This window comes from Cupressus sempervirens, chromosome 10 (assembly GCF_028749045.1).
Source record: "Cupressus sempervirens isolate cs-2001-9-10 chromosome 10, ASM2874904v1, whole genome shotgun sequence".
Lineage (NCBI taxonomy): Eukaryota > Viridiplantae > Streptophyta > Pinopsida > Cupressales > Cupressaceae > Cupressus > Cupressus sempervirens.
Genome location: NC_143127.1, coordinates 77,898,991 through 77,913,318, shown reverse-complemented (window position 1 = coordinate 77,913,318; position 14,328 = coordinate 77,898,991). Strand labels below are relative to the sequence as shown.

Sequence of the window (14,328 nt, the reverse complement as noted above, 5' to 3'; positions counted from 1 at the left end):
GATGAAACTGACAGTGATGAGGTGTAGGGTGAGGAAGTCCAAATCATTGATACCATCACTACTCAAACCCAATCAAAAGAAGAAGACAAGAAAAACCTATCACTTTTAGTTGCAAAATCAGGACCACAAGATGCCAATACAATTAAAGAAAAGGAAAAGGTAGAAGTTGTCCTTACCATGCAGACTGAAGGTGGTGGAAGCCTACAGGTGGATGTTAATGTGCCCTCGTCAGAACAAGCTTCATCCTTGGCTAATTTAGCAGTTACATATGAAGATAAATCATATTAATAGCCAACTCAGCAACATCGAAACATGTAACAGAAGCTGACCCACCGAAAGGAATGATTTGATTTCGATATCTTCTGTTACCCATAGTTTTGTCATTTTGTGATAGGTGTATGTAGATATTCCTTGTAAAAGACACCTGTCAGCTTCTCTTAGCTTAAAGCTTGTTGCATTTCACACTATATAAGTGAAATTCCAGGGCAAGAGAAAAGGTCTGAATTCTATTTGCTAAGTGATACACTTAGTCTATTTTTTGTCCACCATTTTTGAGCAAAAATTTATGATGTATTTTCTCTATCAGATCTTGAGAATACATGAATATAGAATGATCTATGTTTCTTTCTGAAGGTCATTCTGAGTCTATTATAAATTGTATACAATTTTCAACGAAAATGATTACAAATTATGAACTGTCCCATATCAGTTCTTTATGAACTTTGTCTCCTTTTGATTACTTGGTTATCTTGATGTTGTATAGGTAAAGGCATGTGCAATTGAATGCAGTTCAATTAGGTTGTATATATATTTATCATGGCTGTTAATTTAATGGATTAAGTAAAAGCTTTGATGAATTTGATAAGGTTTCTACAGTAGTGGAAAGGATTTTGAATGACGATGTCTGATAAGAATTGCTAATAAAATTTGTTGTAAGGAAACAAATTAGATCTAGAGATTTGTAGTAGACTCTGAACCCCAATGGATTAGGCACTGATCAAATTTAATCCAGTTGAAAGAGAAATGTGTCACACATGATTGTCAAAATGCAGAATTATAATCAACTTTACTTTTATTTCCTGTAGATCTTCAAAGTTGGCCTCTACTTGTTTGCATAGAATTTTTTAGCTTTAGTTAGCCATTATTGTTGAGAACATCTATAGACCTATAGAAGACTTTTGGCCATATCTATTATATGGGATGTGTTTATTAAAGTATCAAGAATTGTACATGTATTGGAGAATTTGAGATGAGAATTAGAATGAAACTATGATAATTCTCATACAGTTTTCCTAGTCTTGTATCATCCCTGGGTATACCCACCCTGGTTTTGCAGAGCCAAAAGAGTAGAAAGCCACCCTTGGTTTTGTAGAAGTTGGGCCCAAATGGTGTGCACATACAATTGATAATAAGAATTGGCTAGTCTTTAGACTGTGTGAGTATTTTCATCTTGGTATTAAGCATTTTGTTGCTTAGTAGTTTTTAAACACCAACAAGTTTGTTATTCATCCAAATGGAAACCCTTGTAGGAAGACCTAATTGCAATGCAACAATTAAATGTAATGTTGAAATATAGGAGAGAGATTCTTTTGGTTGAACTAGAAGATAAATCATCTTCTTAAAAAATGATAGAGACTTTCGGTGAAGGATCCAAAGTACATCAATTCAATTATAGTCTAGTAAATTTAGGTGTCATCTTCATCATAAGTTTTTGAAGATAGTCCAGTATTTGTAGGTGTCATCTTCATCAAAAAATTTCCATGATAGTCTATTAGTTTGAGGAGTCATCTCCATCACAAGTTTTCCATGGCATACTCGTAGTTAGAGGTGCATTGAAGACCTTTTATCACTACATGAGCTAGTAGTAGATGGTGATTATTCATTATCATCATCATCATCTAACATAGAATCACATGAATATCATGTTTTATAGCCCAAATGGCCTAGGTATTGAGGGTACAACTCCAAGCACTAAACACACCAAATTTCAAATTATTATCTTTATGTGTTGATGTTTAAGTTGAATGTTCTAGAGTTGAAGAGAGAAACACACTCAAATTTTTTTTCTTTTTGTTATTTTTTTGAATATGAAACTATTGTCTAAATGATACAATATAATTATGTATTATTAAAACAAAAATACAAGAAACATATGATACCAACACAACTATATTTATAAAACAAAAAATTTGTCATTATTATTTCTTCTAAGCTTTTAAAACTATAGCTTCTGCATATACATTTCCTTTCTTTTCTTTCATTACTATAACAAAAAGTATAATAGTTGTTACAATAGACCAACATTCCAAATGATAAATCTGCATCTACACACTTTCAATAGAATGAAACAACAAGTACATTACATTCTTTTTGCAACTAGACTCTTTTTAACACTTATCATCAAAACATCACTGAGAAAAAACACTTGAGCGGAGACTCTCCCATTTATATTACACAACAATGGCTGAACTTTGGCATAAAAAATAATAATGATAGTAATAGTATTCACTTCCATCTTCAATATTATCATAAAAACCTACAACAAAAATACACATGTACCTATGGAAATATGCTCGAAGAGAAATCCCTCTCCTCGACCACTAGAGATGTAGGTGTGATTGGAGGTCGTGAATGGAAGAGCTTTTGAAGTCGAGCACATCAAGAAGAATGAAAGAAAGACAATATTGAGAGTTTCAAACTACTATTCTGCCCCCCTATATTGATGCAAATGTAGGGCCCCCTTTCATATTATTCCTAGGGTTAGTAGGCATCATTAATCAAGTGGGTGGAGAAAATCTAAAACGAAACTGGGCTCAGAGAAAACCATGTGAAAATGCAGAGATAACCATGCGAAAATGCTCCAAAAATGTCAAATGAAATTGGGCGCGAAAGATGTAATTGGGCAAATGTTTTTTTAACTTTGCGGATGTTTAAGCCCTATGTTGGTTGAAATTTCGACCAACACGGGTCTTATATGTAAAAAAATGAAATTTTTGCCTTTACATTTCGACCACCCTAAATTTATTTAGTTGATGGTCAAAATTTTTAGTTGAAAAATGATGTTAAATGTAGTAGTGTGGCCAAGTTAATGACAAAGTCACAGCCGTTAATGGAAAAATCAAAGCTGCCCTTTTCTTAGAAGTTTCCTTTGAAGAGATGGAGCCTCTCCTTTTCCCCCTTTAAGGATAGCAGATGACTGGTTTTAGCTAGATTTTTTGCAGAAGATAGAAAGAGATGTGTCAAAAGAAGTTTACAAGGGAATAGAGTAGAGGAAATAGAAATGACAGTGATAATGACCAGGATCAGTGGAGGTGGCATGAACAACATAGCCTCTTTCCAAAAGACTCCTCACAAGGCAAGACCCAATGAATCCTCCCCCTATTGTCACACACACTCTCTCCATAGATGCTCTAGTCTTCACAATTAACTTGTCTTTGATTTGATATGATAGGATCGTACACTGATAGCTAAAATGATGCGAAATTCTAAATTCTTAAGATGCGCCACAAGCAGACATATGCAAATTGAACTATATAGACTGCTCCAACAACCATCTTGATACTAAGGGAGAGATACAATTATATATAATTTGAGAACGTACAGACATGTGCAATATATCACTAGAAAAATCTGATTAATAAATAATGAGTTTCATATGATTTTTGTGGACGCGGTTTGCCCTCTGAGAATAGGTTTATTGCATGAGTCATCTCAAACAAACTTACTATTTCCGAAATTCATTGGGAAACGGCATCCGGTATCTTGTAGCTGTCATTGATATGGATAGGTTTGGACCTTTCAGTAATGATATATATGGAAAGTCTTTGGTCCTGTGAAGTGATTCAAGCTACAATTTCCATATATTGTTGAAGTATAAACTATAATTTAAGCTTAAAAATGAGTAATAATGTAGACAAGTAATGTTTGGTTTTCAAACGTGTATTAAACTACCACTTGTATCTAAGGAGATGACATAAGAATATAGGAAATGTAATATTTAAATGTGAATAATTAAAAGTTATATTTTCATATAAAATAAAATTAAAAAATTATATTAGTTAAAATATCAATAAACTAATCTATAATTAAATTAATTTAATTATCTTTTATTTTTTATTTTATTTTTATTTTATTTTATTTTAAAATAATTAGAGGCTATATTACAGCTATGGAATGTGAGAGATCAAATAGATTGACTAAATTAAATGATACCATTAATTAGGAATGATTTTATAGAACTTCAACTTAAATTAGAATTACCTAATAGATGTTTCCTTTGCAAGAAGATGGAAGAAAATATTGTCTTTTTCCTTCTTGCATATTTACAACCCATATATGGGCCTCTATTATGCAAAATTTCAACCTCTCATGGGTTTTGAGGAATGGAATACATTATTTTATGGATTGGACCACCTGCCCTCCCCCCCTCCACCCCATCGCCCCCCCCCCCCCCGCCCCCACCCCGCCCATCCTCTTTCTTTTGTGACTCATTCCTCCACATGTCTGCTAGAGCATCCAGAAGGAAAGGAACAATAGGATTTTTAGGGAGACTGAGTTAAATGCAGAATGTGTTACTACTCTAATAGTTAAGATTCTAAGATAAAACTTTGAGGTTGCAACATAGAGGAAGTTGGATAGAACCCCCTCCCCTTGGGACTATTATGTGCTCAATATAAACAAAATCTTTTTGAGGGAGCTAAAGATTCTGATGTCTCTAAAAGAATAGCCAAACCTAATAACAAATGACAAACATATTCCCTCCTATATGGTTGGATCAATCTCCACTTTGATGATGCAAAAAAGATGGGGGCGGCAACAAAGTATGGTATTGTGAGGGATGAAAAAGGAATTTTTTTTGGCTTATCTGAGAAATTTTGGTAATAACTCCTCTAACATGGTGGAGGACCTAGACCTACTATGGGGGGTCAAATTCACTGCCCATTTGGGAACTAGCAAGTTGGTGGTAGAAGGGGATTACAAACTAACTATAGAAGTTGTTAATCGATGGTTGAAGGTGGGTTGGTCCTTGATAGGAATTTTATCTAATGTCATGCTATACCTTGAATGAATGAGGGAAATGATAGCTCTTCACATGTATCAAGAAGCCAATTGCTTGGAAGATAAGCTGGTAAGTTTGGCATTGGAAATGATAGGTCTTAATTGTTGGAGAAACCTAGCATCAATCCCTATTGATATCATCACTCTCCTTGAGAGTGAAGGACATTCCATCACTAACAGACCATGATTTTAATAATCAATTATCACAACTAGTAGTATGGAAGCCTTTCTGACTACTTCAAGGGTGGAAAATTTATATGGTTGATAAATATGATGGGAAACCTTCACATCACCTTTAGGCTTTTACAAAAAATTCCTAAAATAATCATAAAATATTTGGAGCAAAACCACTAGGTAGGATAGTGGTTGCTCACTTAATGGTAGTCACATAAGAACCCCTTTGTATTATTGTAATGACTCCTAAAAATGCCACATTTATGAGAAAAGATCCTTGATCATTAAATTTCATGCACTAGCATAGTGGCAAGAATTATAATCTTGATAACTGATCTTTCTGGAAGTGTTATTCCTATAAACTTGGAAATACTTTACTATCTAAGGTTGTCTTACTCTGCAAAACAAAAACCACTATTAAAAGAGATATTTCTAAAATTCCAAGTTGAAGATCTCATGGAGCTAGAGGTCTTGGTCGACATGGGTGATGATTTGGGCAAAATTGATCTAAGGCATATCAAATATGAGTGGCATGATAAGGTTTGTGCATTGATGTATGTTACAGAGGGTGGCCTACTTTCCTTTATTGAGGTCATGGAAGAACATGATGAGCTGATGTCAAAGGTTGGATCTAATTAATCTAGAGATGTACCAAATCATCATTGAATTGCCTATAATTTAGTCTTATGAAAAGGGAATATATCTAAGTAAGTCATTAAAACCCCTTTCTAGATATTGTTATAAATGTCATGGTTTTGGTCATAGAGCTATTGAATGTAAGAAACCTAGATTCAATAATGATAATAGTAGAATGTTTAGAGGTATTAACCCTACAGAAAATAGACCTATTAGAGGATAAAATGTTATAAGGAATGGAATTATGGGTTATAAGTGCAAAAAAATTCTAGATTGGTAGAAGTAAAAGAAAAACCAAAAGAAAGGGTAAAATGGAAGGAACATGGGTTGAGAAAAAGGTAGGAGGTTTTGATCACCTTTGAAGAGAAGAAGAATATGAAAGGACAAATTGATGTCCCTGAAGACACTAAACAAGAAAAGAAAGAGATATAGATTAGCTAGAAAGTGTGATCAAAGGAAGGAAGGCATTGAAGCCCAAGGTAGAAAGACTGAATAGCATAGTCATTAATGACGGTAATTTTGTCTAGTCAAAAAAAATTATGAATTGTATAGTAATCTTGACAAATTTTAGTTAGAAAATGCAATAATAAGACATATGTCTTAAAATTTAAGGAGACGGAAATAACAACTACATGTAAATATATTTAATAACCAAAAATAATAATGCATGTAGAAAATAACACAAGACACTGAGATTTAATGGGGTTGACCCAATCCCTAGGATATATCCTCCAAATAGAAAGTCCAATATTTTTATTATCTAGTGATTATAACTTGATTACAATATGTAATCCCTTATAGCTCAATACCACAACAAGAAGCTATTATCACATCACACATTATGAAATCCCTAACCTAGGCCATTTTATACAAGACATTTTACTTCTTTAGGGTTATAATTAGTTACAACATATCAACCACATATGTATTGGGGGTTGCTTCCCCCAAACACTTGCTCAAGACCTAGCCCAACCACGAACCCTATCAAGGAATTCTTGAGAGTGATAGAACTTTCATGATTAGTCACCACAAACTAACAATATGACATCAATTTTCTAAAAGGAAGTTTGGTAATTTATAAGGATAGATTCCTAAAAATATTTATGATAGACTAATTAATAGAAAGAATAGAGTATAAGAGGAAGACAAGAAGATAAAAGAGAATATGAATAGAAAGTTATGTGGAGTAGATAGTGAAGTGCATCTACAAAGTCTATTAAAGAGTCTTGAGCCTTATCTAAGGAACAAGACAAGAGAAGTATTTGTCATGGAAGGAAACTATGAAGAAGTAAATAAGGAGACTTGCAAGTGATAGTACAGATGATGAAGGATCTTACAACTACAAAAGCAACATCATTATCAGTAGCTCCACATATGACTATAGGTGTGGACACCATGTAGATAGTAGATAGCATAAATGTCATTGTTGATACCACAGAGGATCCTTTTAAGTATTAAGGAGAAAATATTGACAATTTGGTAAGTTATGCAAGCTTTGATGAAGAGAAAGTGGCAGAGAAGAGAAAGAAAGAAAATGAAGTAGAAGATGAGAAAAAGGAAGAAGAAAGAATAAAGTAGAAAAAGAGAAGAAAGAGGAAGAAAGGAAGAGAGAAGAAGAAGAAGAAGAAAAGAAGATAGAAGAAGAAATGAGTAAGGAGTAAGAAACAACAAAGAGAGAAGAGGAAGGAAAGAAGAGAAAGATAGAAGAAGAAGGAAAAAAGAAAAAAAGGAAAAAAAGAAGAAGAAGAAGAAGAAAAAGCCAACAACCAAACAAAGGCAAGCAAACCTAGTTGTTCTAGGTCACCACTTGAATCTATATTTGTCACTTTGTTAGGAAATAAGTCAATTGATGATGACCAAGTTGAATTGATATCATTGCTAAGAAAGATTATTGAGAAAAATAAATGGGTATGGAGTCTTCAAAGCTCATTGATGGAAGTGATAGAGAAATAATAAAATGTCGTAACAAAGAAAGTGATTGAATTAGAACCCTGAGATAGAGAAAAAGAAGTGATCAAAGCTTTTGATACTGAATTTATATATTTATAAGAAGTGGCAATCATGAAGACACAAATTCTATATGATGTAAAAATGTTTAGAAAAGTCTTTAAAAACATCAATGTTTAGGAGAAGGAAAAGAAGTGTATGCTAAATTTTCCCTTTCACATACATTTATCAAGGATATTTCAGATGAACTGAATGTTAAAATAGAAGAGTTAAAGACACCAGTAAATGAAATGAAAAATTCTACAGTGCAAATTGTGGACTTAAAAAGAAGAATTAGCAAGATATATGATGAAATTGAGATTTTAGAGCTACAAAAGAAAAGGATATTGAAAAAAAAAATCAGCGCTATGGGAGAACCTTACTCTAAAAATTAATCTTATGCAAAGACAGTTGGAAGAATTCCTATCAACCAAGGCATCTTATGAAAAAAAATTGTACACTGAATTGGAGGCAGTAGAGATTGTTTCATATGCACAATGTGGCAGTACTTAACATATTGATGCAATAAAGGACAAATGGGATATGGAATTTTCCATTTTGAATACCAACTTTTTTAATTTCATCTCATGGATATCCCATTATCTATCATTGGGATAAAAGCATTAGTACAATTTTGACTTGTATGTAGTTTTTGACACCTTGGTCATTGATGTCAAAGGGGGGGAGATATAAGGAAAATTGTATGTTTGTATATATGTAAGAACTTGAGTAATGTAAAAGAGAAAAGGATAATAATAAAAGGGGAGTGATATTGTTACTGGAAGATATGACAAAAAGATGGTATAAATAATGGTGATCCATAAATTTTGAAAAAAATTTAATGCTCATGTAACTAATGTTACAAGTTCTAAAGTTTTAGTTTTGGGACTTAGCTAATTTTCCCATATGTTGCCATCAATTCCAAACGGAAAGATTGTTGAAATTTTGGCCAAGTTAGACAGTGTGATTTTTCCATTTATGGAAAGATATATTTAGCATGAAGTGAGCAAGATGTGAGGATACAATTTTGATAGATAAGCTTAAAAATTGTCTAAGTTTTACTTAGATTTTTTGTCAGCATAGGTAAAGATTTCATTGCCAAGCTGCAATGAGATAAGATCACTCAATTTCTTCACTTACATGGAGAAATTATAGTATGCTAGGATGACATATGCTGAGTGCAGGACTGTACGATTAGTACAAACAAAGATATTTAAGTTTTACAGTGACTATGTTGAGCCGATAGAACAAGGTAAAAGATATGAAATTGGATATTTAATATTAAGGAATTATTTTGTTTATCAAAATCATTACATAACTAATTAGGGATGACATCCTAGATGTTAACACTAAGTGAGCAAGAGTTAATTTTGTAATTTGGTAAGAAAGGCTAATAGATCAAAGAAGTAATGTATAAATTAAAAGTTTTGAATGTGAAGTTAAGTGTGGTTTTTGTGATAAGTGTGCAATTGTTTTAGATGCGAATTCTAATGTAAGATCATAGAAGTACAAATTTGTGTTCAAGTTTTTCTAAAGAGCAGCAAAAGGCAAAATCAAATATTGAAGATATCAACAGAAGTAAAGAGGTTTTTGTATCTATCTCTTGTATTGAAGAATATTAGTGTATATTGCATGTTGGGCAGTGGGCTCATCTTGCATACTTTGCATAATTCTAATAACAACTCCTATAGGTTTGAGGCTTCTAATAAGGCCTAGTCCTCTAACAAGGACTAAGACACTATATAGATGTAATAGACACACCTTACATGGTCAATATCTTTTATAAGATACTTTTGATTAGTTGATCATCATATGGGTACCACCCCACTAGAGTTTTCCATTGGCTAGGATTTCCCTAGTTAACAAAATATGGTGTTATGTGTTGCATTACTTTATGGTTATTTTTATTTTTAAGCATAATCAGTTTATTTTCATATTAAACTTATAAGTTTGTTAATGATATCCATAATTAGGGGAAAAAATGTGAAATATTGATTCACTACCCCCAAAGTATTTCCTATTTATGACACTAGTTAACACCTAAAAGGAATGATGTGTTACAATTGGTGGCATTGCTTTTGAAATAAATGAGAAAGTCATCACTCAGGCTACTAGGTTATCCATAGCAGACAAGAAACTAAGATGGGTTACCAAGAAAATAGATGAGACTAGCACGAATGGTTTCCTCAATTAGGGTGAGTAGTTTGTCCATTTACATAGTGGTTTCAGTAGAGAGAATTGGTCATGCCTATAGAGTGATGTCGTCTACCTAAAAATGAAATACCTCACTCTGAAAGGGAGACACAAAGTAAGTTACTATTAACATTTCCCACTGCTAAATCATTTTCATTATCATGAAAAAATTTCTTTCCCTTTATTTCTATTAATGGATTTAGAAGCTTTGGTAATAAATGTGAGGAAATGTATGGCTAAGGGACAAAATGATAACATCCACCAAGGCTTGATTTTTAGATTTTATAACTTCCAAAAAGCTATCTGTCCTCCTAGGAACATCATGCTTATCCAACCCCCTACATGTAACACTTCCCTAGTGACTGTCTCTACTTTCATACCCAGTTCACCTGTTCTGTCTCAACCCTTCCCTCCATCTTGTAGTAGGAAAGCTAACGGCCCTCATATGGTGTCTTTCTCCAATTCTAACCCTAAGTTGGAGGTGGACCTTGGAGATATTAGTACTGAGTCGATGGGGGGTAGAAGGAGATCCTATCGCTTGGCTTCTAACCTTGGCAGAATAAAAAGATGGAAAAACAACAAATCCCTAATGAGGTTGACTTGGATTTTGGGTCTATTGATAGTGAGGAAAAAGCGAAATATACCCAACCCCAAAAAAAGGCTAGAAAGGTTCACTACATTGAGGAGGATGCTAATGATCTGGCTAAATCCCCTACTAATATTGAAGAAGCCTCTCAGAAACCATCTCATGTCTCTACTACATTCAACATAGGTGTCATGGACTTGAGTGCTAGGAGGGATACTATGCAATTCCCTTTCACTGCTACCTCTCCTTTGGGGAAATGGAAGAAAATCTCCTTTTTAGTCTTGACCTTCCACCTGCCTCCCTGGTTACTTCCCTTTATGGAGGCCATGGAAGGTCATGATGAGTTGATGTCCATGCAACTAGTTAACACCTAAATACCTAAAAGGAATGATGCATCACCATTGGTGGCATTAATTGTTAAATTTATGCTTAGAATTCATCACTCAGACTAATGTTTTATTAATGGTAGAAAACAAATGGAGATGGATTACTAAGAAAATTGATGAGACTATTCGCTCTTCAAAAATGGTGAGCTGTCAGTCTATTTACACAATGGTTTCATTAGAGAATTTTTCAAGCCCATGGGAGTGATGTCTGCTACCTGATAATGAAATAACTCACTCTAGAAGGGAGGCACAAAATAAGTTACTATTACCACTTCCCTCTACTAAATCATTTTCATTATCATGAAGAAATGTGGTTCCCTTTATTTCTATTAATGAATTTAGAAGCTTTGGTTATATATATGAGGAAATGTATGGTTGAGGGAAAAAAATAATAACATCCTCCACCAGGGATTGATTTTTAGATTGTATAACTTCCACAAAACTATGTGTCCTCCTTAGAACATTATTCTTATCCAGTCCCCTGCACCTAACACTTCCTCAATAGTTACCTCTACATTCATACCCAATTAACCTATTATGTCTCAAGAAGCTGTTGTGTCTCAAGCTTCCCCTTCATCTAGTAGTAGGACATATAAGGCCCACCATGTGGTTTGTTTCTCCAAGTCTAACCCTAAGTTGGAGGTGGACCTTGGAGAATTATTATTGAGTAGATGAGGATAGAAGGAGATCCTATCACTTGGCTTCTAACTCTGGAAAGAAGAAAAAGGTGGATAAAAAAAAAATCCTTGAAGAGGTTGACTTGTAATATGAGTCCAATGATCGTGAGGAAAAACTGAAATATCCCCACCTCAAACAAAAGGCTAGGTAGATTCACTACATTGATGAGGATGCTAATGATCAAGCTAAGCCCCATGTTAATACTGAAGAAGCCTCTTAGAAACCATCGCATATCTCTACTACTTTTAGCATGGGTACCATGGACTTGACTTCTAGGAAGGATACTATGGACTCCCCTTTGACTACTACCTCCCTATTGTGGAAATATAAGAAAGATCCCCTTGCTAATCCTAACCTTTCGCCTACCTCCCCGGTAACTTCCCTTTATGGAGTCCATGGAAGGACATGATGAGCTGATGTTCAGGCCACTAGTAACACCTAAAAGGAATGATGTGTCACCATTGGTGGAATTACTTTTGAAATAAATGAGGAATCCATCACTCAGACTACTGGGTTATCCATGGCTAACAAAAAATGGAGAGTTGTTACTAAGAAAATGGATGAGACTAGTATGAATTAGTTCAAAGAGGGTGAGCAGTCAGTCCATTTATGCAGTAGTTTTATTAGAGAGAATTTTTTGGGCCCATGAGGTGATGTTTGCTACTTGATAATGAAATACCTCACTCTAGAAGGAAGACACAAAGTAAGTTACTATTATTACTTCCCAATACTAAATCATTTTCATTATCACAACAACAAAAAATTCCCTTTATTCCAATTAATAGATTTAGAAGCTATGGTTATAGATGTCAAGAAATGTAACAAAAAGCTAGGAAGATTCACTACATTGAGAAGGATGCTAATGATCTGGCTAAGTCCCCTACTAATACTGAAGAAGCCTCTTAGAAATCATCTCATGTCTTTGCTACTTTTAGCATGGATAACATGGACTTGATTTTCAGGAAGAATACTATGGACTCTCCTTTGATTGCTACCTCCCCTTTAAGGAAATGGAAATAAGATCCCCTTGTTAGTCCTGGCCTTTTGCCTACCTCCTTGGTTACTTCCCACTCCCCCCACCCCCGATTGTTACCCCACCCTGCCCTTTATCCAAAATCTCCTGTCTCCCCACTCTCCCCTTGAGTCTCGATAGAACTACTTTATTGCAGGTAGAAGCTCACCTAAAAAAATTGTGGATCGATCTGCAAAAGCATCTAAATATAGATTGATTGAGCTGGAGTCCCATTTCATGACCTTGGCTGATTTTGGGGTCAAGGTCATGCATGTCATTGCAACTACCCTCCAGCTTCTATAATAGGAGGAGACAAGGGAACATAGGGAGGAAGAAAATGTAGGGAAGTTGTACCAGTCCTTGGCCAATGATTGGATGGATGTGTTGGTATCTAAGCCCAACAAGGAGAACAAAAAAGAATGAGGATTTTTTCTCATTATGTTCTTTTGTTTCTTATTTTTGTAATGTATTTTTTCTCTTCTTTAAACTTTCAAGCCCTCTATGGTTAGATTTGGAAAATTTACAATATTTATAATGGTTGGTATGATGAACATCCCTAATACTATGATTAGTTTATTAAGATTAAACCACAAAAAGAAATAACAATTACATGCAAATATAAACAATATCAAAAAATAATAGAAATAACAATTACATGCAAATATAAACAATATCAAAAAATAATAGATCGTATAGAAGAGAACACAAGACACCAAGATTTAGCGTGGTTCACCAAACCCTGGGCTACGTCTACCAAATAGCAAGTCCAATATTATTAATAATTAATAATTACATGTCGGCCCAAAATCTGATAAAATAGGGCCCAAAAAAAAAATTTCCCAAAGAATTTTGAAACACGTGCAGTACTTCCCTGATCAATCACCACAAACTAACATAGTCAATTATGAAACATGTGCAGTACTTCCCTAATCAGTCACCACAAACTAACATAGTCTAGATGTTAGTATTTTGTAGATGATTTTTTTTTTTTGCTAGACTTGGTTTGATAGTAGGCTTTTGATTCATTGCTATGTTTTTTATATTAATTATGAGTATATAGTCTACTAACTATAGATTTTTGAGCCATGGTTCTACTTTTTAAAATATAAAAATATAATTTTTTATTATTTTATTGTGAAATAATTTCCGTTTACCCAATAATAATTTATATCTTGCAACAATATATAAAACAAAGGAATCTTGAAATTCAGTTTCAGCTATCTAGCCTTCCAAGGACTTTTTGGAAGCCAAATCCTATATCCACTAGATACTAGTTTTATCACAAAGTATTCGTAGTGCTTCTAAAAGAAATTGAAAATACGTCAATACACTCACGAAAAACTTTAAGGACATCAATACATTTGTGAGTGACCTCACACTAGTCCCATAGAAAATCAATCCACACAATTTTAATTTATAATATAAAGTTTCTTCTTTTCGCACAATACAACTCACACCTGGTGTCATGAACCAAAATAGTTCAGATGGAACTGAAATTTTGCTCTCCTGCATTCCAAAAGCTTATGATTCTATACGAGCATATATAAGATAATAGTTTTAAAAATAATATTTTCTTCACATCTTGATTCAAACACATTAATATACTTTATGAGACAGAA

At 33.8% G+C, this 14,328-nt stretch overlaps 1 pseudogene; it reads right to left on the bottom strand.

The window, feature by feature from the left end:
• The window catches only part of LOC149532666 (dihydroflavonol 4-reductase-like), a 50,349-nt pseudogene extending 46,574 nt beyond the window's left edge, over positions 1 to 3,775 (bottom strand).
• Positions 3,776 to 14,328: the final 10,553 nt, after the last annotated feature.